Below are 22,890 nucleotides of genomic sequence, written 5' to 3'. Positions count from 1 at the left end.
TTTACATTTGGGTTTCAGGATAAAACCTGAGATGTCAGGATACAATCTAGGAATAATGTGGTTCTCATAGCCTTCCGTTAAGAAAAAAGAAATCAGTTTGATCAGAGTATTATGGTAGTATAACATTATAGGCACAAGTGGTCCTGGTATTGGAACATACTCACAATAAGCAATGTTGCACTTTTTAACAAATGCATCACTTGGACATTTACTGCATCCTTATCCCCAGGACCATCTTTCTTTGTAGGTGAAGTTCCCACTGTGCAGAGGGCCAGCACAAGTCCTGCACACCACTGAAATATTATTTAATTCCTACAGAAAGCTGAAACTTCGCTATGATGGGCTGAATTATATAATGGGAATTCACAAATCCAAACAGTCTCTATTGTACTGACTTGACCAGTGCAGACTTGTGTCCATAGCTTGGTAAATGTCCTCCCAGGACCTGATTCTCCCTTGGGTTTTGGAGCAGGCTATTGGTGAAGAGGGTCCATCATGGGGATGTTGGCAAAGGGATACTGAAACAATGTGTTGGATGTTTTCTCCAGGCCTACAAGTTTATTCCCACAATGCCAAGGGGCAGAAAGGGGACCATCCCCGTTCCTTTCATTGTGGTATTCCTGGCCATTATCCTTGTGGGCACCGTATTGATTGAAACACACTGAAAAAAAGTAAGGCAGAGAACTGAAGGAAGCTGTGAAAGTCACAGAGGCAGAAACACCTTATCTTAAAGGGAATTAAATTGCTACACGGTATACAAGCTGCTGTCCAGTGTTAAATATATTCAGCTGAACAGCTAAGGAAACTTTCAGATGCTGCTTGTGAAAGAGATGTGCCAAGTACAATATCAGGAGTGGGACAAATGAAATATCTGACAAATTTTTACCTTATATACAGCGGGCCAAATTAAACCCTGGTGTAATTCTACTGGCGTCAGCAGAATCACACCAAAAATCTGATCTCATCTAGTATGAGCCCGTGCTTCACACTGCAATACCAAATAACCTGACTTCTATAACAGAGTTGGCATTTGGGTGCAATTTTCAATGAGTCTAACTTCTAAGCATTAGAAATGTCAGATCTCCTTGAATTCCTGGGTGTCAGTTGTGGCATATTTAACACTGGATTTAAAATAATTCATATTGGCACCGTCCTGTGGCACACTTTTATTTATATATATACATAGATTACAGCTGGTTGAAAAAATGAAAGACTAATTTCACAAAATAATTTGATATTTCAGAGTTGTTTTCATTCTGAAGGGTTCAAAACGGGACAGTTTCTTTTGTTTTTTTTACAGACAATTTGGAGGCTTTTTTTTATTCTGACGACTGGCATTTTTGTTTCCAGAAAACCTGATTTTTGAAAAACAAAAAAATTCTGACCATTTTGATGTTGCTGATAAAAATGTTTTAAAATCACTAAATTTATCAAAAAAACAAAATTTCAGTATTGACCATTTTTACCCCAAGAAATAATTTTAAATAAAAGACCACTTTCTGATAAACTTTTTAATTTAAAAAATCAATCAGCTCTAACATATATAAGTATAAAGAGTGTGTGTGTGTGTGTGTGTGTGTGTGTGTGTGTGTGTGTGTGTGTGTGTAAAAGAGAAAACCAAATTTCTAGTTTACTGATCTGTGTTTTCTGAGCTAGAATTACATATTGTTTCTCCATATTCTTAAACCTGCTAAGCAGATCTCAACAACTGCTGTTGACTGAAAACTGTTTGAATAATCAGATTTAGATGTAACTTCCAGTTGCTCTGTTAGATGGGAAATATTTGGTTATCTTGAAATCAGTTCAGAAGTTTTATTAATAACTCCCAAACATTTTCATTTGCAGACCTTGCCCTTAGATACAAGGAAGTGTTTTGTTAATAAGGGCTTTGGAGTCTCGCTTTGAGGGTGACCTTTATACACTCTACTTTCACATTTTAGCTGTTAAGTTCCTTATTTATCAGACTGAGCCAGTTGAAGTTATCAGCTCTTTCCCTGCATTGACTGATTGATTAGCTCGACAGATGCTGCCATCCGATTGCCTGTCAGATTTATACTGTCCTGCCAAATCTCCTTCTGGTGTTTTGTAACTAGAATTCAGAGGCGGTACCTTTGACTCCCTGCTGCCATGTTGCACATGTAAAGGGCTGTAAGCTACACAAGCGGCATTTTTACTGTAGTGTTTCTTCCGGGTTATCAAAATGGCGCTCCCTGACAACAAGGGGAGGTAGTTCAGCAGACAGCGATGGTGAACAGACAGGGGAATGCTGCTGGATTCTGTATCCAAACAGCAAACACTGTGGTATTCACAGATTCCAAGGCCAAATCTGGATTTAAACGTTGCCAGGGACCCTTGGTAAATTGTTGCAATGGCTACTAACCCTCACTGTTAAAAATGTACACCTTGTTCCCAGTGTAGTACAACTTCACACCAATGAGCAGGAGACGCAGTGCAAATATTGCTCATATGTTTGAAAGCAGGGCCGGCTCCAGGCACCAACTTAACAAGCAGGTGCTTGGGGCGGCCAAGGGAGAGGGGCGGCACCTACAGCAATTCGGGGGCAGCAGGTTCCTCACTCCCTCTAGGAGCGAAGGACGTGCCGCTGAACTGCCCCCGCCGATCGCAGCTTTTTTTTTTCCCCCCCAAATTGCCGCTGCCGATCGCGATCATGGACTTTTTTTTTTGCTTGGGGCGGCAGAAATGCTGGAGCCGGCCCTGTTTGAAAGGCTCATTGTTGAGGCCACTTTGGTTTAGGAGCCAGCTGACTGAAGTAATTTCCTTCCAATACCTGGCTTGCTGGTGTGATGTGACCAAAGAAGATACCTGCTCAGCCACAGATCCAACGCAACTGACAATGCTATTCAAATCCCAGCACCTGACTGGAGGCTCTGAGGAAAACCACCTGGGCTCTGACCGAAGTCAGTTCATTGAAGTCAATGGGTTGCTCCCATGCGTAAAGTTAATCATCTACTGAAGTGGTTGGCTGAATTGCGGCCAATTAGTTTGTATTGACACAACAGGAGAAACACGAATAAAGCCCATTTGCAGCCCAGTTACGTTAATGAGGGTGCAATAATGATATTAGCAAAAACTGGAGATTCCGCGCAAGGTGTAGAAATTGCTACCTTATCCTCTCCTTGTGACAGCAGCTTGAGAGAGCAGACTATCCTCCATTGAGCAGGACAGACATTCCAAAATACAGTGTAAATGTGGAAACGTCCGTACTGTCTCATTTCCTTTTGTTCTTCCCCATCATTTCAATTTTCAGCTGCTGGCTGGCAGGGCTGGATCTTCTAATACTTCACACTAAGATTTACCTCTTTTTAACACGGTATTTGGAGCCTGTTAGCGTTTTGTGACGACCCCAGCAGGGATCAGATCCCCAGCTGCTGTAAATCTGTGCAGTGACATTGATTTTAACGGAGCTGTGCCGAATTACACTAGCTGGGGATCTGGCTGAAGTGTCTTCCCCAGGTGGTGATGGTTTCCCCCCCGTCCCCCATACATTTATTTCACCATCCCGCAGACGACCCACTGAGAGCAGCTTATAACAAACCTGCGGGTCTCGCATATGCCCTGACATCATCACGATCACACAAGCCGCACACCGAGAGCTCAGCTGGTTCCACCTTAAAGCATAGGCAGAGCAACTTGGGGTCCTGTGCTCACTGCAGTCTCTGAAGTGCACTGACTGGCCCCTCTCTCTCTCTGCCAGCAGGGCCCAAGGGGAAAAGGGGACAACTCCCCCGCTGGCCTGATTTTCCCCACCTGGAGTAGGTGCAATGAGGGAAACAATTCATGACCTTTCTGTGTTCCTCCACCCCTTCCCAGCAGCCTGTGGCACAAACACAGGCTTCCTGTGCTTGAGCTGAGGAAGAATCTCCATTAGCCAGCAGCAGTGTGGAGGCTTGTAGAGCCTTTTCTGGCCTCCAGCCACTAGGGGGAATCAGTCACAGACTCTTGAGCAGGTCTCCGTTTCCATCCCATGGTACTGTTACCCACTCATTATTTTATTGCATGTCTTGCAATATTTGATATTTTTCGTATAGCCCCAGCAGCTGGAGTCATGTGATTATATGAGTGTAACAAGGCAGGTCCTCTTGGTGTGCCCTCTCTTGGCTAGGCACCCCAGCCTCAGTTTCCCCTTTTTAGGGTTCCTCAAACTCCATCTTTGCTGTTTAGTCCAACACTACCCTTGCTGCCGGCTAATTTGTTAACATAAATGCTCCAAAATAACTCCCCAGAGTCAAAGAGTGCAGTCCATTACCATAAAACAAAAGCTTTTTCAGTCTCTTCCTTCAATCAAAGTGGCAGGTGTCCCCTAGCCAACTCAAAACACAAACAAAAAGTACAAAATAAACAGTGTCCACCCACCCTGAGCATTCCAGAAATGTTAAGTAGCCAAGATCCATCCACCCTGGGCTTAAGCTCTTAGCTCCTCCCGGGTTTTTCCCCATCTCAGAGTTATTCCCTTGTAACTTCCTTCTTCCTGGGCCTGCAGAGGTAAACAAGCAAACATACCTCTGCCATCCTCCTTGCCCTGAGCTTTCCTTGCTCTCACGCTCTTAATCCTTCCTGGGGTTCCCTGGCTTGCTGTTCCTTGTCTGGAACACCAGCCCCCAGGACTGTTTCCCTGGACCTTCCTTCTCCCGTGACCCACAAAGGTCAGCAGGCAAACATCTCTCCACTGATCTCCTGCCTGTCTTCCGTCAGCAGCTTCCAACCACCCCTTCCTGCCTCTCCCAGCTGCTGCCTCACCGTTTATATGGGCCAAGTGTCTTCACTCCCATGAGAAGGCCTTAACCAGGCACAACTATACTGAGCCCCGTTCTTTCTTAATGGGGCTAGTCCCCCTGCGGCAATGAGCATCTCAGCTTTCCGTAAAAACAAACAAACCCAGAAACAAAAAAACAACTCTAAGTTTCTAGCCCTTGAAAATGTGCCCCCCAAAGACTCAAAAGGCAAATAGAATGAACCCATACCTTATTATTTTTTAAATCTCATGATTTTTAAGCTGATATTATGATTTTTTGGAGCCTGGCTCGTGTTTTTTTAATGCTCTGGGTTGCCAGTACTGCAAGATGCCTTTACTGTGAAGGTACCTGCAATGTTTCATATACAAAACGTTGGGAAGACACTCGTCACCAGGACCCAAGGAATCAAAATGGCCTCTGATGGACTTAGGGACCGTGTATTTGAAGTGAGTCTTGCTGATCTGCAGAATGGTATGAATTCAAGCTGTAAATTCAAGCTGATTCCAGAGGATGTTCAGGGCAAAAACTGTCTGACCAAGTTCCATGGAATGGACGTCACCCATGACAAAATAGGCTCCATGGTCAAAAAATGGCAGATGATTGATGCTGATGTCAGAACTACTGATGGCTATCTATTGCACCTCTTTTGCGTGGGTTTTACCAAGAAGCACAATAACCAGCTTCGCAAGTCCTCATATGCCCAGCATGAGCAGGTCTGCCAAATTCGCGCCGAGATGTTGGGAACCATGACACGGAATGTGCAAACTAATAACCTGAAGGAAGTTGTCAATGAGCTGATCCCAGACAGCATTGGCAAACACATAGAGAAAGCTTATCTGCCCATCTACCCTCTTCATGACATGTATGTCTGCAAAGAGAAGATGCTGAAGAAGCCCAGGTTTGAATTGGGTGAGCCGATGGAATTGCACGGTGAAGGTGTTGCCACTGGAAAACCCTCTGAGGATGAGACAGGCGCTAAAGTAGAACCGATGGATATGAGCCCCCTGTTTCTCTTTGGGGAATTGTATACTAAAAGATTTAAAATTTTGCGCACAATATTTTAAAATTCTGCATATTTTATTTGTCAAAATAACACAATATAATCACGCCTGTTTCAATTATTTTGGTTTATTTCAAAATACCTGTCAACAATACAAACAATAAAAAAAGCTTCCCCCAGGAGTAGAGAGTTAAAGAAACCCCTACAACAACCCAGTTCCTGTTTCTCTCTTATGCTTTTGTCGGGTGCCTCCGTCTGGGTCTATCACATGTGCCAGCTGGGCACATCTTGAGGGGAAATTTTGCCCCATGGTCTTTTGTCCCTATGGTCTTTTAGTTGATTCTTGGTTTTTCACCTTGCCCCCACAGGGTTACCATATTTAAAGTTACCAAGTAGAGGACATTGCTGGGGGGGAGGGGGAGCTGGAGAAGGGTACAGTTGGAGGCTGCTGGAGGGGGTATTTGGAGGCTGCTGGAGGGGTGTGTGTACTGGGAGGGGATATTTGGGGGGGTGCTGGAGGGGGCTGCGTGGGGCCCTCCCGGCCCAGACAACTGCATCCACTCTCCGCAGGCTCTGCTCCGTGCAGTTTTTTTATTGTCCTGCTGGAGGATGTGGTGAGGCCCCACCCTTCCTCACCCTTTGTGAGAGCCGGGTCTCCGGGGCCGCTCCTGTCCCTGGGCAGATAAGGTTCAGGCCCAGCAGCCAGAGAGTGCAGAACCTCTCTCCCCGCCGGGCCACATGCTCCACTTACTGTGGGGCCATGGCCCAGGGCATGCTGGGAACACCAGCTGCCGGAAACCCTCCAGCTCCCCTGCCCTGTCCCCCCAGCAGTGTCCTCTATTTGCAAACTCAGGAGTCGGGTTCTGTGGGGCCCAGTGGCCCCTAGTGGCAGCCAGTGCCAATTCTGCAGAAAAAAAATGTCATTCTGCACAGAATATGAATTCTGCGCAAATTCTGTGTTGCACCGAATTCCCCAACAAAAGGCACCTCTGCCATCCAGAGGGGGTTGAAACTGAGAAGCCAGAATCCTGTCTTTGGGGAGCTCAGCTGAATTCAACATCACCCTACATTCCTGGCCTTGAGAGCACCATTCTCTCCTGTGTAGATCAAACACCATGACCCCTGCTAGAGCTGCCCTCGTGGATCAGCTGATAATTAGCAGAACTCCATCTGCCCTTTAATGACAAATTTGTATTCTTCCAGCAAATTCCACTGGCCTGGTGTTAACCTATTTTTTGCTGCTACAGTTACCCAGGATGGATGGGATAGCAGATGACACTGTGCAGATCTATTTATATCTACCAGATCTTGGGTTTCAGATCAGGAACTTGAAAATGAGGGTAATTAGAAATAGCCTTATTTAAATCTACCTTTCATACCAGTCCGTCGGTCTTTTCCCCAGATTTTACATATTGGGATGGGTCCATCCCAGCTCAGTGTATGATGGCTATTCTTCGATGTAGTCCATCTTTACCATGTAGTGACTTTCTTCTTAGAAGGATGTTTCTGTGTAGTCTTCTCAGTATTATTATTTATATCACAGCGTGGATTGGGACACAACTGAATATCTCAGTAATGTGCTACAGATCTGTAATTACAGAGCAACTTTCTTATTCTCTAGGGCATGTATTTGTTGTAATTGGACAAAGGGGAAGCAGGAGATGATTATTTTCATACTTATAGTTAGACACGCCCGTCACAACCCATTTCACCAAATCATTACTCAACAGGCACTTAAGTAAGCCAGGCTTTTCCCATAATGACCTGTCTGGGTTCAATGCTGTTTTTGTTGTCAAGAGCTGAAATATGATTTGTCATAGTGTCAGAATATCGCATAACATGAAGGGTACAGATTTCATTCACTGCTTATTTCCATATACAATATAATACCTATTTCACTGTGGGATCTAGGCATCTTTGGGGACATATACCACTCAGGTAATTACATTCAGTCTCTCTCTAACAGTCTCTTTCCTATAACAAATCACACTGTTTCTCATGTAACATTAAGATGAGATCCTTTTAATGGAATCCAAATAGCTTTCATACAAGGAGCAAAGATGTTTCCTGGCTAGGAAGCCCCACATCGCTGGGCAGCTTGATGACATTATCATTTGAGAAACAAACAAATCCAACCTTCGATTGCTAGTATTAGCAATCAAGACACAAGAACAGGAGGGATTCTGCCTTCTGTTATGGCCCATGTACGCCCTGCAGCTGGCTAGGGTGAATTCCCTCAGTACAGGCATCGCATGGAGCTGCCGTAAGTGTCTGATGCTGCCCCGATAGAGGGTGCCGGCTGGGGACTGGAGGGGGTGCTTAGGGGCAGGAGGGAGGTGACCTGCAGTGGGCAGGAATTCTGGGTGCTGCTGCCCATAGACAGCCCAGGATGGGCTGTTGTAATTTAGAGACGCTTCTTAGGAAGTCTAAGTTACATTAAGGGCAATATCAGCCACCAGAGCAGCCCAGCCTTGGGATAGCGCAAAGGCATCAGACAGCCACCCCTGCTCTTGGCTTGCAAGTTCTGCACAGACTCTCACCCAACATATTTAATGGCCAAAGCTTTAAAGGGAATGAGATAACTGTCTCTGTAGAAAGAGAGGTAGGTAAAAACCTAGGGACTCCTTTGACTTTATTACAGAGGGGGCGCACTGTCATGCATCCGAAGAAGTGGGCTGTAGTCCACGAAAGCTTATGCTCTAATAAATTTGTTAGTCTCTAAGGTGCCACAAGTCCTCCTGTTCTTTCTGTTCTGTTTGTAACAGCCTGAAATGGAGGGGCACACTGCCATCTGTTACATTTGTTTCATTCATTAACTCACTGCCTATGACGCACCTTACAAAACGTTCTAGGTACATGAACACTAAATGAAAATACATTGGCAATAAATCTAAGCCAACTAACACATCTCTGGCTGACAGTAATTGCCAGGGCAGTGCTAGCCATGGTGCCTGATGCACACAAATCTGTTCTCCCAGCTGGCACGGGGTATTCTGGGTTTGGCGTGACCTATTTTATATTCACTGCTTTGCCCTTGAATTCTGCAGCAAATGCCTGAGTGTTCTGTGACTTATCGCAAAGTTCTTTCCCCATTGGCTTCCAGAGGCTCATTGGCTTTCGGGTTCAGGACAGAAGGAAGTGTTTGGTTGTGAAGATGGATAAGGTTGCCCAGCCTGGTTGAAATTACCCAGAGAATCGAGAACTTCACCATGCAGTGAGAGGAGCAGTGTGAAAGGCCCCAGATGTCTCTGCTGAGTGGTTCCTCCAATGCCTTTGGTAACTTTCTCCCTCTTTTTGCTATTACCAATATAAACATCTTGTTTCCCAGCAGGTCTCAGGAGACAACAGCTTGTCCTACAGCTACCATGAGGGGTAACTGGCCGACTGCAGAGTGCTGGGAACGACACTGAACATTCTCTGCAGCAACGTCCCCATCTACTGGGCTGAAGTAAGAGCCCTCTGTTTAGAACTTTGTGTGCTATTAAAGAGGGCTGTGTAGTGCAGGGACAGCATGACGTTCCATGAGTTCAGGAAAGGATGGAGTCACTGCGCCCATACCCATCTTGTGATCTCAGGCAATAACTCCCAGCAGCATGGGGAAACTTCAGCAAAAAAGGCTAGTCTCACGGGGGAGAAGAGTCTTCAGGACTGCTCTGCCATCTTCCCCATTGCTTTCTCCTTCTAACCTCACAGTGACTCTCCCACTCGGGTGGTCGGTACACTGCATATTCTGGAGGTAGGACTCCTCAGGGGACACTTGCCCAGAGAATACAGTAACCCTTCCATTCTGGAGAGTGAAAAATAACAAGTCGTGGATAAACATAAACCATTTAGAAAAACTCAGTGGTCCAGCTACATAGTTGGTGATCATGTGGCTGCCAAAATCTTGCTCATGATGGACAGGCACTGAACTTCCAATCCAATTGTGTTAAGGACCCAGCTAGATCAATCTGAATGGCGCTCAATCTGCCAGGAGGCCACGTCCCTTTGGGATTTCCTATGATGAAGATGATTTAGACCAATCCTGGTCTCTTTGGAGCGATCCAAAGAGTCTTACACGCAGAAGCCCTGGGGCTTTACCGTTATCATCATTTAATTCCATCACTTCCGACCTCTCCAGCTCATTCAGCGCAGAGGGGCTGTTCCAAGGATTGCTGGTTGCTGTTCCTTTCCCTTTTAACACCGAGCTGCAGTGGCGAGTCAGCTCTCACAAACTAGTCACTTCTCAAGACTGAGCAGTGAAGCCCTGTAAAGAGCTGGGGAAAACTGCAAAAAGTGAGGTGAGGCTGCAGCTGGAAACACAATGCTTCGGGCTGGGAATGGCGAACACGTCTCATCTGAGAAAGGAATATTTGTTGGGAGAGTTAATTCGTATGAGCATTTTAGCAGGAGCTCTGATTTCCACTCATTCTACACGTCAGTTTAATGCAGAATAATTAGAGCCAAACCCTGCCCTCACACACGGAGTTCCAGCTGAAATCACTGCTCCGATTCTCCTCTGTAAATCAGGATTCTCTCCATTGGGGTAAAATGGGTGTGACAGAGGAATCAGGCCCAAGCTGTGCACTTATCTGAGAGCAGAATGCGGCCCCAAGTTCCCAGCTTTTCTTTATTCAAAGGGCCTTCCCAGTGTAAACCAACATCCTGCAGCCCGGTTAGCCCAGCCCCGCAGAAAACAGCTGATCAGCAACAACAAAGGTGGGAGTTCTTCCTACCCTACTGCTCATACAGCTCCATCCCTGCAGTAGCAGAGCTCCTCACAGTCCCCTCACAGCGCCCCTGGGTGGCAGGAAGGATTATTACCCTCATTTAGCAGAGGGGGAGCTGAGGCCAGATAAATTGTGACTCACCTGAGCTCACACAGAAAGTGTGCCAGGGCCAGGAACTTAAAGCAGGTCTCCTGAGCTCCAGACCAGCCTTCCCGTGTGCCTCACCTCAGTCACCTGACCTTCACGGCCTGGGTAGGGCCATTCATAGATTCTAGGACTGGAAGGGACCTCGAGAGGTCATCGAGTCCAGTCCCCTGCCCGCATGGCAGGACCAAATACTGTCTAGACCATCCCTGATAGACATTTATCTAACCTACTCTTAAATATCTCCAGAGATGGAGATTCCACAACCTCCCTAGGCAATTTATTCCAGTGTTTAACCACCCTGACCGTTAGGAACTTTTTCCTAATGTCCAACCTAGACCTCCCTTGCTGCAGTTTAAACCCATTGCTTCTTGTTCTATCCTTAGAGGCTAAGGTGAACAAGTTTTCTCCCTCCTCCTTATAACACCCTTTTAAATACCTGAAAACTGCTATCATGTCCCCTCTCAGTCTTCTCTTTTCCAAACTAAACAAACCCAATTCTTTCAGCCTTCCTTCATAGGTCATGTTCTCAAGACCTTTAATCATTCTTGTTGCTCTTCTCTGGACCCTTTCCAATTTCTCCACATCTTTCTTGAAATGCGGTGCCCAGAACTGGACACAATACTCCAGCTGAGGCCTAACCAGAGCAGAGTAGAACGGAAGAATGACTTCTTGTGTCTTGCTCACAACACACCTGTTAATGCATCCCAGAATCATGTTTGCTTTTTTTGCAACAGCATCACACTGCTGACTCATATTTAGCTTGTGGTCCACTATAACTCCTAGATCCCTTTCTGCCGTACTCCTTCCTAGACAGTCTCTTCCCATTCTGTATGTGTGAAACTGATTTTTTCTTCCTAAGTGGAGCACTTTGCATTTGTCTTTGTTAAACTTCATCCTGTTTAACTCAGACCATTTCTCCAATTTGTCCAGATCATTTTGAATTATGATCCTGTCCTCCAAAGCAGTTGCAATCCCTCCCAGTTTGGTATCATCCGCAAACTTAATAAGCATACTTTCTATGCCAATACCTAAGTCGTTGATGAAGATATTGAACAGAGCCGGTCCCAAAACAAACCCCTGCGGTACCCCACTCATTATGCCTTTCCAGCAGGATTGGGAACCATTAATAACAACTCTCTGAGTACAGTTATTCAGCCAGTTATGCACCCACCTTATAGTAGCCCCATCTAAATTGTATTTGCCTAGTTTATCGATAAGAATATCATGCGAGACCGTATCAAATGCCTTACTAAAGTCTAGGTATACCACATCCACAGCTTCACCCTTATCCACAAGGCTCGTTATCCTATCAAAGAAAGCTATCAGATTGGTTTGACATGAATTGTTCTTCACAAATCCATGCTGGCTGTTCCCTATCACCTTACCACCTTCCAAGTGTTTGCAGTTGATTTCCCTAATTACTTGCTCCATTATCTTCCCTGGCACAGAAGTTAAACTAACTGGTCTGTAGTTTCCTGGGTTGTTTTTATTTCCCTTTTTATAGATGGGCACTATATTTGCCCCTTTCCAGTCTTCTGGAATCTCTCCCGTCTCCCATGATTTTCCAAAGATAATAGCTAGAGGCTCAGATACCTCCTCTATTAGCTCCTTGAGTATTCTAGGATGGATTTCATCAGGCCCTGGTGACTTGCAGGCATCTAACTTTTCTAAGTGATTTTTAACTTGTTCTTTTTTTATTTTATCTGCTAAACCTACCCCCTTCCCATTAGCATTCACTATGTTAGGCATTCCTTCAGACTTCTCGGTGAAGACCAAAACAAAGAAGTCATTAAGCATCTCTGCCATTTCCAAGTTTCCTGTTACTGTTTCTCCCTCTTCACTAAGCAGTGGGCCTACCCTGTCTTTGGTCTTCCTCTTGCTTCTAATGTATTGATAAAAAGTCTTCTTGTTTCCCTTTATTCCTGTAGCTAGTTTGAGCTCATTTTGTGCCTTTGCCTTTCTAATCTTGCCCCTGCATTCCTGTGTTGTTTGCCTATATTAATCCTTTGTAATCTGTCCTAGTTTCCATTTTTTATATGACTCCTTTTTATTTTTTAGATCATGCAAGATCTCGTGGTTAAGCCAAGGTGGTCTTTTGCCACATTTTCTATCTTTCCTAACCAGCGGAATAGCTTGCTTTTGGGCCCTTAATAGTGTCCCTTTGAAAAACTGCCAACTCTCCTCAGTTGGTTTTCCCCTCAGTCTTGATTCCCATGGGACCTTACCTATCAGCTCTCTGAGCTTACCAAAATCTGCCTTCCTGAAATCCATTGTCTCTATTTTGCTGTTCTCCCTTCTACCCTTCCTTAGAATTGCAAACTCTATGATTTCATGATCACTTTCACCCAGGCTGCCTTCTACTTTCAAATTCTCAACGAGTTCCTCCCTATTTATTAAAATCAAGTCTAGAACAGCTTCCCCCTAGTAGCTTTTTCAACCTTCTGAAATAAAAAGTTGTCTCCAATGCAGTCCAAGAATTTGTTGGATAGTCTGTGCCCCGCTGTGTTATTTTCCCAACATATATCCGGATAGTTGAAGTCCCCCATCACCACCAAATCTTGGGCTTTGGATGATTTTGTTAGTTGCTTAAAAAAAGCCTCATCCACCTCTTCCACCTGGTTAGGTGGCCTGTAGTAGACTCTGTATGCATCTGTCTCTGCCCGGGCCCCTACCTTTGACAGGAAGAATTGAAGAGAATACCACCTGCGCTCCAAACTCCTTCACCCGTACTCCCAAAGTCCTGTAGTCACTCTTGATCCGCTCAGTGTCACACCGCGCAGTATCATTTGTGCCTACATGGATGGGGTAGTAGTCAGAGGGCTGGATAATCCTCGACAATGCCTCCGTAACGTCTCAGATACAGGCTCCCGGCAGGCAGCATACCTCCCGAGATTAAATGTCAGGGCGACAGATGGGCGCTTCCGTCCGCCTCAGCAGAGAGTCTCTGACCACCACTACCCTACGTTTCCTATTCGCAGTGGTGGCAGCAGACCTCCCAGCCTTAGGGGTACGAGGCTTCTCCTCCTTTACTGTAGGGGGTGATTCCTTCTTTCCTGTATCAAGAAGAGCATAACGGTTACCTATTACCACGGCAAGAGGGTTCGGAGCAGGGGTGGAACACTGCCTGCTGCCAGAAGTAACCAGCTGCCAGTGTCCACCCTGAGCCATCTCCTCCTCCACCAGTGGTGTATCAGCAGTCCTGTGTACTGGGACAGCTACCTCAGCTGTCTCCACATGGACACTGTCGAGGAATTGCTCGTGAATTCGGATGCTTCTCAACCTAGCCACCTCCTCCTGTAGCTCTCCCACCTGCTGCCTGAGAGATTCCACCAGCAGGCACCTCTCACATTGGATGGTCCCCCCAGCCTGGATATCAGTAAGTGGAAATTGCAAGTTACAGTCTCTGCAAAACCACACCAGGATCTGGGTAGAAGCATCCATGCTCAGGCACTCTGTCTGGCTACAGGCACAGGTGGAGGAGACAGAAGCAGTGCTGGCACAGGTGTTGCGGGTCTTCCTAACCATCGTAAGCCTCCCTCTGTCAAACTCCCGTCTGCAGCCCCCTGTCCGCTGAAAGGGTTGTTTAAGCAAGAAGTTTTGAATGTAGTTGGTTTATAGGTTTTAAGGGGAATAAAGGGAAAACAGATAGAACCGGCAAGGGACCCTCGCCCCCTTCCCACTCCCCTTCCAAACTCCCTTGCGAAACTCCCTGTTAGCAGCCCCTGGTCGCAAAAGCTCCCTGGTCGTTTGTGCGCTGCTTTATAAAGCCCTGGCCTGTATGAATGCCCCGCCCACCAGGGCCGTCCTTAGGATTTATGGTGCTCTAGGCGGGATTATTAAACTGGTGCCCCTGTGCCTGACTTGCTCTTAACAACACAAATATAAGCTTACAGTATTGGAAAACTTGCCACATGCATGTTATTAAACCCAGTTTAACTTAATTAAGCACACTGTAATGCTGATGGACAAGCACTAAAGAAGTAGCGCTATAGAAAAAATTCTGATTTGACAGAATGATGCAAATAATATAATTTTTTAATTTGTCAACATTTTATTGGAAATTTATATGAAGAGGTATTGAAACAAGGAGTTGTTTTTAATTAAAAGCAATCTTTCTGGCTTTTTTTGGCTGCAAAAGCAGTAATAATGTCATTGTATGACAAAGACAAAGTGATGTCTTGTTCGATTGCAGGAATAGCAAGACCAGTCAAGCATTCCTGACCCATTGTAGAACGGAGATAGTTTTTAATGAGCTTTAGTTTTGAGAAACTCCGTTCTCCTGATGCTACTGTTACAGGAATTGTCGGTAGAAAACGAGTGGCAATGTACACATTAGGATATATGTCAACAAGTTTGCTGGTATGAATAAACTGTACAATGTCCATCACTGATTTTGCATGTGGCAACATTGGTGACAGTGTCTTTAATTCTTCGTACAGTTCAAGTCCATTTAAATCAAAACTATCACCGTGCTTCAGGAGGCTCTCTAGGTTCTTGCGCTGTGACCTTGAGCTAGTGTGAAGACACCTCACAAGGCGCTCCGCCCTGACTGAGACACAATAGAGTTGGAAACCCAGGTCATTTGTACAAAGCCACTTTTTAGTTTTAAATGTATAGTGGGCATCAGTCTTAATGTTAGTTACAACTCTATATCAACCTTCTACTGTAAATAGATCAATGGCATTATCCAGTTTAATAAGCTGGGTTTCCAAGCAGTGGGGAAATATAACCCCTAGTTTTACTCCTAGGTAAAGCACAAAGTGACCAAAATGAAGTCAGCACAGAATCATCTCATCTAGATGAAGGTAGCACAGAAATGTTACAGAAGTCCTATTGTGCCTCATTTTTGTTTGGAAAGACATTAGCAATAGCAGCACATTTTGGGCACCGCCAGAAATACACGATAAATCACTGCCTCTAAAGTTCCATCAAAAACTGACATTTTCACAGCTCTAGCATGATCTGCTACACAGATTCTTCACAAGGAAGTGTCCCTGGCCTTTTTAACTCGTATTAACCATGTATTTACTTTATGAAAGTTGGACAAAACATTGTGAAAATGTAAGACATTGGCTGCCCAACCTCTGGGCTGGCAAAAGCTATACTGACTCACTGGGAAAAAAAGCAAGAGAATCTTAGTACAACATATGGTCACTCTATACCAGGGGTCGGCAACCTTTCAGAAGTGGTGTGCCAAGTTCACTGTAATTTAAGGTTTCCCATGCCAGTAATACATTTTAACATTTGTAGAAGGTCTCTCTCTATGTCTATATTATATAAATAAACTATTGTTGTATTTAAAGTAAATAAGGTTTTTAAAATATTTAAGAAGCTTCATTTAAAATCAAATTAAAATGCAGATCTTATCAATTTAGTGGGATCCTTGCCTGGGATCCTTGTCTGGGGTTCCAGCCACCAGCCCCGCTCAGCCCACTGCCGGTCTGGGGTCCAGCTACTGGCCCTACTCAACCCACTGCCGGTCTGGGATTCCATTCACTCAGCCGGCAGCAGGCTGAGCGGGCCGCTGGCGGGCTGAGCGGGACCGGCGGGGGGCTGAGTGGCTCAGTCCGTTGCCAGTCTGGGGTGCCCGCAGCACTCAGCCTGCTGCTGCTCTGGGGTTCCGGCTGCCGGCCCCTTGCCAGTCGGGGTCCCAGCCGCCGGCCCCGCTCAGCCTGCCGCCGGCCCCACTCAGCCCCCCACCGGCCCCGCTCAGTCCGCCAGCTTGTTTACAGATTGGTTCACTGACTCTCAGCACCCCACTATACAAATTGTTCCAGCACCTCTGATCCAGCCTGGTCCCTTGTCCCAGGAGTCAGCTGACTGGTGTGGGGGCCAAAGGGCTGAGCTGGGTTTTACAGTTCAGTCAACATAACCAAATAAAGCATGTTTGTAAGCCTCTGTGAAAAAGTGGTAGCCTAAGGGAAGTTAGGCACCAACTTCTTTTAGAGCATAAAGTGCTATAGAAAGTTAACAGTACTCCTATGTTTTACCCCACCCATAAAACTTTGGCTGTTTTATCAAAATGTAAATTAATGTGATCATTTAACATAACTTGCTTAAATCCAAGGAATGAGGTTAGTCCATATAAGGGACAAATTGTCAAGGCCCCAGGGCTCACATACGTCAGGGATGGGCATTGTTTTAAGAACATGAATAGAATAGAATCTGACTCCTGGTTAGGAAGAAAACAATTCAGTGATAGAGTGGGGATACACAACTGGATACACAACTGCAGTTATTGCTGTAGCTCCATAAGCAGGCTGAACTGACTTATTCCCTGCCCTCCATCTCTTCTCTTCCCCTCCTCTGGTAGATGCATAGCATGGGCTCCTAGCATGGGCCACCTAATTCGTCTCTCCTTTCCTGGACTAATCCATGACCTCAAAGGAATAATTGTGATCTTATTACCTCTTACTAGCCACCAAGAAGGCACACTGGATGCACAAGCCTAAGCACAAATATTCCCTTTGAGTAAAGCAAGTGGGCTAAATATCTTTTAAAAAACAGCTCTGACAAATGCTGCATTTAATAAATCCCTTTGCAGATCAATTCCATCAGCCAGGGAAAAGTGGTTTTACTGAACAGCCATTATGGATAAAAGCAAGGGGAACAAAGGAAATTGCACTGCAGAATTGTGAAGGAGTGGGGAAGCATGACAGAGGTGTAGCTACAGAATAAGTGGGAAACAGGGCCGGCTCCAGGCACCAGCTAAAGAAGCAGGTTCTTGAGGCTGCCAATACCAAAGGGCGGCACTCCAGCCGCTATCGGGGCGGCACGTCTGGGTCTTCAGCGCAGTAATTCGGTGGCGGGTCCCTCAGTCCCTCTCGGAGCGAAGGACCTGCCACCCAATTGCCACCGAAGAGTGGAATGGTGCAATCGTGCTGCCGCGTCTTTTTTTTTTTTTTTTTTGCCGCTTGGGGCGGCAGAAAACCTGGAGTCGGCCCTGGGGACAACAAAGGATACTGGTGCCAGAGCTGCCGAGCCTGCCTCACCTCACGCCGGGGGAAAGAGTCACACTCACAGGTGAGTTCCTTCCCCCACCCCTCCCCTTCCCTTCCCAGAGACCCCAGCAGCCAATCCCCTCCCTCAGACTGTGCTGCATTCGGCTCTCTCTAGGACCCAGCAGCCCTGCTGTTAAATGCTCCACTGCTTCCCGTCTGTCCGGGCTCCGGGCAGAGCGGTGCCCCCAGGTAGCGTGGTGCCCTAGGCGGTTGCCTGTTCTGCCTATGGCTATAGGACGGCCCTGCCGCCCACTGATTAAGGCTCAGCCACTTACCAGAGGCTTCTAGCTTTCAAGCCTTCCTTTGAAGCTCACAGCTTCCAACTGCCAGCCACAGCACACGGTCCTTCAAACAACCAAACAACCAACCATTCCATTGCTGGAGCTGTTAACCATAGACCAGAACAGCCAGAGAACAGCACTCCAGCTGAGTCAAGTGACAAATTCCAGGTCAAATTCTCCTCTCATTGACTTCAAGCCACCCTGGCTGATCCATCCTCTTACACCTTTGGCTTCAGCGGGGTCACCCCACTGCAACGCAGAAGAGAATGGCTTTCTATTGGTGTGTGGAGGAGGGATTCCAAATGGATAAGGGCTTATTTTAAACATTCTTGACTATGTTATATTCATCGAATGGACATCCCTTTAACAGCCGCTTTTCGTAATGGAGACAGACGCTAAATGGTTTGGGACAGACAGCTGATTCCTAGGAACATGCTCTTCTTTTATCACTCATCCTTCTAAGAGGCCACAATCACTGGGCCAAACCAAACTGTTGTACTCCTTGCTCATTTGTATTATGTGGTAGCTATCTGAAGGTAACCAAGCTAGGAATGTGTATGTGAAACATGCTAAACCACAGGAGAGTATCTCCTCCACATCTGTAGTCACTTGGAAGATATACATACTGACCAGTGTATCACATTTAGAAGCTTTAACTTAAAAAGTGGGCCAAAGGCAGGTAGCAGGTGCTATCGAATATCACTGGGGGGGTCTTAGGGTTGGCCTTTCCAAAGCCGTGCAGGGGACTAAGCCATACAACTTCTGTTCATTGAAGGGAAGGCGTGGCGCTAAAACCCTGATGCTGGTTTGAAAAGCTTGTCCTCAGTACGTTAAGGACATCTGTACCAGGAGCACCTAGGGGTTGGGACAGCTAAAGCTGCTCACTAACAAACTTTGGAAACCTTGGCCTCGTCATTCGATTCAGATGCTTGGCTGGCTCTGAATCTAGTGTACTCTGGTGATACCCAGACTAAACTCATTGGTTGACTGTCTGAGCCTTTTCCAATGGGCCATTCTGGGACATTCCCAGTTTTGCCCACAATTCACATTGTGGCTGGGGGTAAACGGGAAACGCCCCCCCGCCCCCCCTCCAAGGTTTGGAGTTTCTCACCTAAGAGTGTTGGCTCCTCTCATCCATAGCAAATACCAGAAAATTACATTTCACCATCCCTCAGCTGATACCAGGGCCGGCTCTAGTTTTTTTGCCGCCCCAAGCAACAAATTTGCCGCCCCAAGCTCCAAGAGCGCAACTGCCCAAGCAAAAAAAAAAAAGAATGGCCAGAATGCCGCCCCTGGAATTGTGCTGCCCCAAGCACGTGCTTGCTTTGCTGGTGCCTAGAGCCGGTCCCGGCTGATACATTATGGAACTGCGAGTTCAGTATGGACGTTCACTAACATAGATGATTAATACTGAAATCTGCTCTTACACCTACTCGTGGTGCTAAAATGGAGCAGCTGGGGAGAGCAAAGCAGGTGCCAATTGCAAAATTGTCTTTCATTTTCCAGAACATACGGAAAGAGCAGCGTGGATGGAGCATCTGTGTGGGGATCTTAATATTTAGTGTTTGCTATAATTTTTAAACCCACTAAAAGTCTGTTGCATTTTTTCAACGTTCACTCTATGCAGCCTGTAGTGTTTCTATGAGCCAAAGTAGAAATTCAGTTTGAAATTTCCTATGAAAAATTAGCCCTTATAAAAATTCTTGCCTAACCCATCATCGATTTAAAAAATAAAATCTCCATATTGCTTTGAAATGTCACTTGTTTGTCTAGCATGAGTCTAGCTTAGACTGTAAACTCCAAGGAGCAGAGTTTATGCTGCGTGCAGCACTCAGTAAGTAGTAATGATAAAAATCCCATTGCATTCCCTTCGCACTGTGCGTCACACTGATGGAGCTCTAAGGCACTGCCGGGACAGGAGGGGGATATAACGGTGAGGCTATCACTCCAGGCTTGTTCCATTCCATAGTGGTACCCATGTGTCCATGGATGGACAAGAGGTTTGCTCTCACGAGCACTGCCCTGTCAGTAAATGCCTTCACTCTCAGGCCACAGCTGGGTGGCACGGTGACAAATTCATGCTGCAGTGTCTGGGGCAACACAATGGAAACGTCAAGGCGATTTCTTAGCGCCGTGATCTAACCCATTGTGTTTGGCACAGACAGCCTCATGTTTCTGATGGAACAAAGCATGCTGCCTCCTCTTTAGATCCTGAGCAGCAGGTCTCCAGCACGGTCAGGTTCGCTTCGCAGGACTGCTCAGGTCTTGGGCTCCTGCACTCTGCATGAATGCACGTCCCACACCATGCCGCACACTGGAATGACGGAGGACACCACAAAGCAGCCAGCTGGTTCCCCCCCTCACATTAACACTGCTGGGGGAAGGAGAGATGGAAAGTGATTTGGGCCCATGGAGGGAGAAGATAAATGGGGAAAGTCAGTGGAGCCCAGGAGAGAGCAAGTGGGTGCAGCACCATGAAATCAAACACAGAAAGGAGTTATTGACCTTTCATATATACCCCGTCCCCACTAGGACACTGTATCTCAGCCTGGGCTAGTCGAGTGACCATCTGAGGAGGTGGAGTCAGGCACAGGTGTTGCTGCTTCATGTGCATGTAACATCATTTTGAGCCAAGGGTTTTCACTGGGAAGGGAGCTCTTCAGGGAGTTTCCCCTCCTCCCCCCGCTACCCAGTAGGACAGGGACACCTGAGGGTGTTCCTAGTAGGAGATGCCACAAAGTACTTCTCAACCTATCATTTTGTCCTTAGTCAGCACAAGGCAGAGCCCAGAGCCATCCTACAAACTTAACAGAGACAGCAGCAAAATGTGTTGGACTGAAGATCACAGGTTCACTCTAATCTCTCCTCTCTGGGCTCCTTAGTTATGTTGTGCCCTTCACTGGTCCCCTTTCCTCAAGAGCCTGGACTTTCGGCTCCTATCCTATTGGCCGGGTTGGGCCCTCGTTTCCTGGGACTATTAGCAATAACAGTAAGAACGTATCGTAGATTTCTATAGCCCCAGTACCCTTAATGATCCCAAAGCGCTTTATAGACTGTACACAGTAAACACAAAACTCCCTTCCTCCACAACTAAAATTCAGCCATGAATGTGGCAGAGGATAAAACCACAAAGGAGCTGCATGAAAACTTAGGACCAGAAGTGGAAAAGGAACCTATGCCCAACTGAAAACACAGAGGGAGTGGAGGAGGGCCTGCACGGAGTTACCCACGCTGGAATCTGGACAGGCGGGGGTGACTGGCAGTACAACTCTGAGAAGTCCTATCGTACCTGTAATGGTGATAAGTGTCCTGGGTCTTGGTTCTGCATTTCATTAGGAAAACAGCAGCTTCATCAGCACAGCACCCCACCCCTCCCTGCCATTAACTCAGAGAGCCACCTACTGACTGTGTCACCAGCACCACTTTCTACAGCACCAGGGCTTTTCCTGGAGGTCTTCCATCCAAGTACAGTCCCAGCTGTCCCGTAGCCTGTGATCACATGTCATTACAAACCAAAGCAGTATGGCTGCTGGGCTCTCCTCCTGGGAGACACCTTCTCCCACTGCTGCTGGGTTCTTCTCATCTTCCGGCACTGCTGGAGCCTCCTCGCTAGCACTGTTAATTGTCTCGCATTTCTATAGCATCCGCACACACACAACTTTGTGAGGGTGCAATACATCATCATCTCATAGAAACTTGCTGAAGATGATAAATTAATTTGGGGACACAAGAAGCCAAGGGTCAAACAGGCCAGCCGACAGAGACCTTGGGAGAAGTGGGGGACTGGTGCTGCCAAATAATAAACATTATTATTGGGCAAGCCAAATGGGAAATTTGCTGTGTTGGATACCTCCAAGCTCTAATCAACACTGGATAGCGGTAAAACAGACACATTGTCCTGTAATCAAACTCCACAGGATTCTTTGCATAAAGAAACTCTCTAAGGCCAAAATAATATCTAGCCACTTTTTTATGAGGGCAACAATAGAGGTGTGGAATCATACTTACAAAAACGAAGCCCATCCATATCACATCTAATGCCCACAGCAGTTATCACAGAATGCAACTCTAATAAAACTCTGGGAAACTTTAAAGCCTGGGAGCATATCGGTATTATGAGATTTGTCAGTTATTCAGATAAGCTACATTTAGATTCTTTGAGGAGATTGAACAGCTTGTAAAAGATACTAAAGTTCCGTTGCACCAATACATGCAACTGAGACATTTTTCAATCCATGCTCTTAGAAACCAAACCTAAGCATAAAATTAACAAACTTTGAAAAATTACTTGTCACGCCTATAAAACACAAGGGTCTACGTTCCACCTTATATAAAGATATTTTAAGTTGTTTCTTGGAGAAAAAACACATGTTTGTAAAAAGGTGGAATGCAGACTTGGATACGGAGAACAAGAACGAGGATTGGCAAAGTATTTGGAACAGCGGCTCCTGTACTTCAATATGCACATTCATAAAAGAAAACTATGTTAAAATCCTCTACCAATGGTACTTAACCCACCTTAAACTTAAATGCATCTCTGGTATGGGGATGGGCAAATGCTTGAAAGACTTTAAGAAACAGGCAGATTTCTTCACACATGGTGGACCTGTCTAAAAATTAGGATATTTTGGAAAGAGATTGGAGACTCCATTGAGGAAACAATGGGTTGCCAATTATCAGATAACCTGGCAGGGTATTTTCCCCCCAATTCTGCACTGTATAAGACCTACAAAGAACCAATTACCTGTATGTGATTTTCAGCAAGAATCACAATTGCAAGGTGGTGGAAGAGATGTGACTTCCTCTATATCTAGTGACTGGTTCCAGAAAGTATGGGTAACATCAGAAAAGCTGACCCATCAAGTCAGAGTTCTATGGGCAAGAAGGAAAAAGGATATTTATCTAGAAACCTGGTGGAATTTCCTGGAGTTTGGTGGGAAAGAATTATCCCTTGCCACGGAACCTCAGAGATTGAGGACTTTCTGTGAATACTGAAGG

General features: G+C 46.0%; 1 pseudogene; it reads left to right on the top strand.

Annotated features, from left to right (window-relative positions):
- The first annotated feature begins 2,854 nt into the window (after positions 1-2,854).
- Positions 2,855-5,787, top strand: LOC101943213 (small ribosomal subunit protein eS1-like; annotated as a pseudogene).
- Positions 5,788-22,890: the final 17,103 nt, after the last annotated feature.

The sequence above is a fragment of the Chrysemys picta genome, chromosome 16 (genome assembly GCF_011386835.1).
Source record: "Chrysemys picta bellii isolate R12L10 chromosome 16, ASM1138683v2, whole genome shotgun sequence".
NCBI lineage: Eukaryota > Metazoa > Chordata > Testudines > Emydidae > Chrysemys > Chrysemys picta.
This window is presented reverse-complemented; position numbering and strand designations above follow the sequence as displayed.